Source organism: Kryptolebias marmoratus, linkage group LG5, assembly GCF_001649575.2.
Source record: "Kryptolebias marmoratus isolate JLee-2015 linkage group LG5, ASM164957v2, whole genome shotgun sequence".
Lineage (NCBI taxonomy): Eukaryota > Metazoa > Chordata > Actinopteri > Cyprinodontiformes > Rivulidae > Kryptolebias > Kryptolebias marmoratus.
In genome coordinates, this window is record NC_051434.1 from 333955 (window position 1) to 336901 (window position 2947).

The 2947-nt window shown below is 41.9% G+C and overlaps 1 long non-coding RNA gene across 1 annotated transcript in view; it reads right to left on the reverse strand.

Annotated features, from left to right (window-relative positions):
- Nucleotides 1-1162: 1162 nt before the first annotated feature.
- Nucleotides 1163-2947, reverse strand: part of LOC112449758 — a 19178-nt gene continuing 17393 nt past the window's right edge. The window contains exons 4-6 of the long non-coding RNA XR_003038287.1: nucleotides 2351-2576; nucleotides 2126-2167; nucleotides 1163-1397 (exon numbers count right to left, since the gene is read on the reverse strand). This is a non-coding gene — a long non-coding RNA (uncharacterized LOC112449758). The remainder of the gene's footprint in view (nucleotides 1398-2125; nucleotides 2168-2350; nucleotides 2577-2947) is intronic.

Sequence of the window (2947 nt, forward strand, 5' to 3'; positions counted from 1 at the left end):
CGTCTGGGCAAACAGTGCGGGAGGAGGCGGCAGCGCGATGTATTTCACGGCTCGGGGGCGGGGCCTGTCACGATGATTGACACCCCGAGTAGCCAATCGGGAGCTGGGGAAGCGGGCTGTCGCCCAATCACAGAGCTGCGACCTGAAATCTGCACACCTGAAGGTTCTGCCAGAGTCCAATTGAGACCCGAAGGTTCTGACATGTCCGTACCTGTAAGAGATCCGGATCCGGGGTCACAGAGGATTCTGGTCTCACCGCGAAGGTACCGAATCCAGAGGGTTTACTGTGATTGGTTCCCGGTTTCTGTTCTGTTATCTGCACAGGTGGAACCAAGTCATGGTTCTACAGGTCTGCAAAGTACAGGACTTTCCACTCAGGTCCTGGGTTATTTCCGGGTCAAGTCCCAAGTTCTAAACGTGGACTTTGAAGTCTTAAACCAGTAACTTGACCTAACATAGAATTTAATTACAGAAAAATAAAAATAATTTCCAGAAATAATAAACGTCTTTAAAGTGTTTCTATTTTCCAGAACAGGCAGCTTCTGATCGGGACCAGAATAAAGGAGTTCTGATGGTGGACTTGACCTTGAATATTAACTCAGTTATTTATTTATTTCTCTTTTATTGGAGCTAACTTCTTATATTACACAAAAAATATAAATAATTCTGTGTAGCTACAGGTTTTCTGTCTAAATTATTCAAAATAGCAGTGAGCAGGTTTGGTTTGGTTTGGGGGGTGGGGGGTGGTGCTAGTGCCCTCCGTCTCAGACCGTATCTCTTTGTCCTGAGGGCTGCTGACCCTGTGCTGTGCTGACGATCAGCTGCTAATGGGTGGTGCCGGGTGTCCCCCACACACACACCCTCATGCACCGAATAATCAAGACTCCTGATGGCTGAAGGTCAGACAAACGGGTTACAACAACGTGGCCTGCCTACTCTGATGCTAGATTCAGTCTTGATTCCATAAAGTAAATCATGCAATTAGGATTTCATTTTGAGATATCCTTATTGTAGAGCAAATCTGTTCTGGCACATAGCAGCCATCTTTTCTACATAGTTTGCCTGAAATGCCACAACAGGACAAAAAAAAACATGCAAAATCTTAAATTTTCTTCTGTTCTATGCTTTAATAAAAACTTTTGTTTCTGCCTCTGTGGTTTTGGCTCCAACCAGACCCTGTGTGACAACATAAATCTGGAACTGAAAACCTGAAAGATTTTTGTTAAATTTCCTTTATCAACAAACCGTCTGTAATTCTGACCAAAAATAACATCTGAATTTTAAGCAGCAAAACTACAACAAATTATTCCTTGGAACCAAAAATGAAATCTCTTTGTTCCTGAGGGACAGAAACGGTTGAAGGAAACATGTCCTCAGTTTTCATTCATCGTCAGCTCCTGCAGAGAATAAGATGAATTAGAACATGGGAAGTGTTGTTTCAAGGGTTTGCATCACTGCAAAGAAAAGAGTAATTTGTTATAAGAGAGCATAAAACCTCTCTAGCACACACACACACACACACACACATACACACACTGCTCTGAGTCAGTCCCACAGGTTAGTTTAGAATATGAAACAGTTTCTCACTGACTGACTGAACCATAGATGAGAACCCAGGTAGAAGACTTCTGAAAGTTCAACAAGCTGTCTGAATATATNATAAAACAATTAACACTGTAGGTTTAAAAAAGAACTCATAAAGAAATGTCTACCTTTAGTTTAAACCTAAAAGTGATAAATTCCCTTGTGGGAGCAGGTTGCTAGACTTTAATTGTTTTTACCATTTGTCTTTTTAGTATTTATATATATATATATATTTAAGTTGTGTAGTTTTGCTCCCTGTGCCCTCTGCGTCCCCTGTCATTTTTCACCTGTCCTCAGCTCAGTACCTGTCCCTTGTCCACTGCTCACTGGTCCATGGTTGCTAACATGAACCGTCTGGATTCCTTTGTGTCACCCTCCTCGTGTTTCCTGATATCAGTGAGTTGTTTTTTTTTGTTTGTTTGTTTTTTTTTAAATGGTATTTAGTTTTTGATGCCACAACAGCTTTTTGTTTTTGTTATCTTAAATAAATGAGTTTATCATTTTAGCTCCCTCTAAGTCTGGGTCCAAATCTTCCACATACCTGGCACTCCGCAGGGGATAGGAGTCCGGAGGGAGTCATCACCTGAGAAAATGGTATAATGTTCTGTTTGTTATGAACAAAATTAAAAGCGTAAATGAGTCCCAGCTGCGGAACTGATAAAGGGATGAATAAAACAAAAACTTGATGTTTAAAGAGACAAGAATCTAAAAGATTTTCATGTAAATCTGCAGTCTGTTGGAGCTGGAAAGTCTTCAGGATTCTTACTGTCAGGTTCCTCCACCTCCTGCTCCTCCTCCAGGGATTCAGGAAAAGCAACAGAGGAAGAGGAGGAGCATGAGACGAAGGGGAAAAGTCAGCAACTCTTCGTGTCTCACAAGTCTTGCAGTGACAGTTTTTCTCCGCCGATGAAAGAGTGTAAACGCTGCAGAGGGACACGTGTTGATGTGTCTCTGTCATGTCAGCACAGACACACAGGTTTCCAGGAGTGTGACTGTAACACACACACACACACACACACACACACACAGGAGCACGCTCAGTTGGATCCTGTTCCTTTTTAATTAGCTGGCAGACATCAATCACATCAACATCCCATAATAAAAACAGATTCCTGATCTGCTGCAAAAATATCTCTGAAAGAGTTAATCCCTTCATTAGGATTTCTGTAAGAACCTGTTTTTGGAAGTTCTTAGATTTATAGCAATCACCCTTTTATCGAAACTGGACTCACACCTAAATATTGGAGAAAGTTAAACTGAAATAAAACCAGAGGTGGCCCTGACCTAAACTCTGACACTGACCCTGACCTAAACTCTGACTCTGACCCTGACCTAAACTCTGACCCTGACCCTGACCTAAACT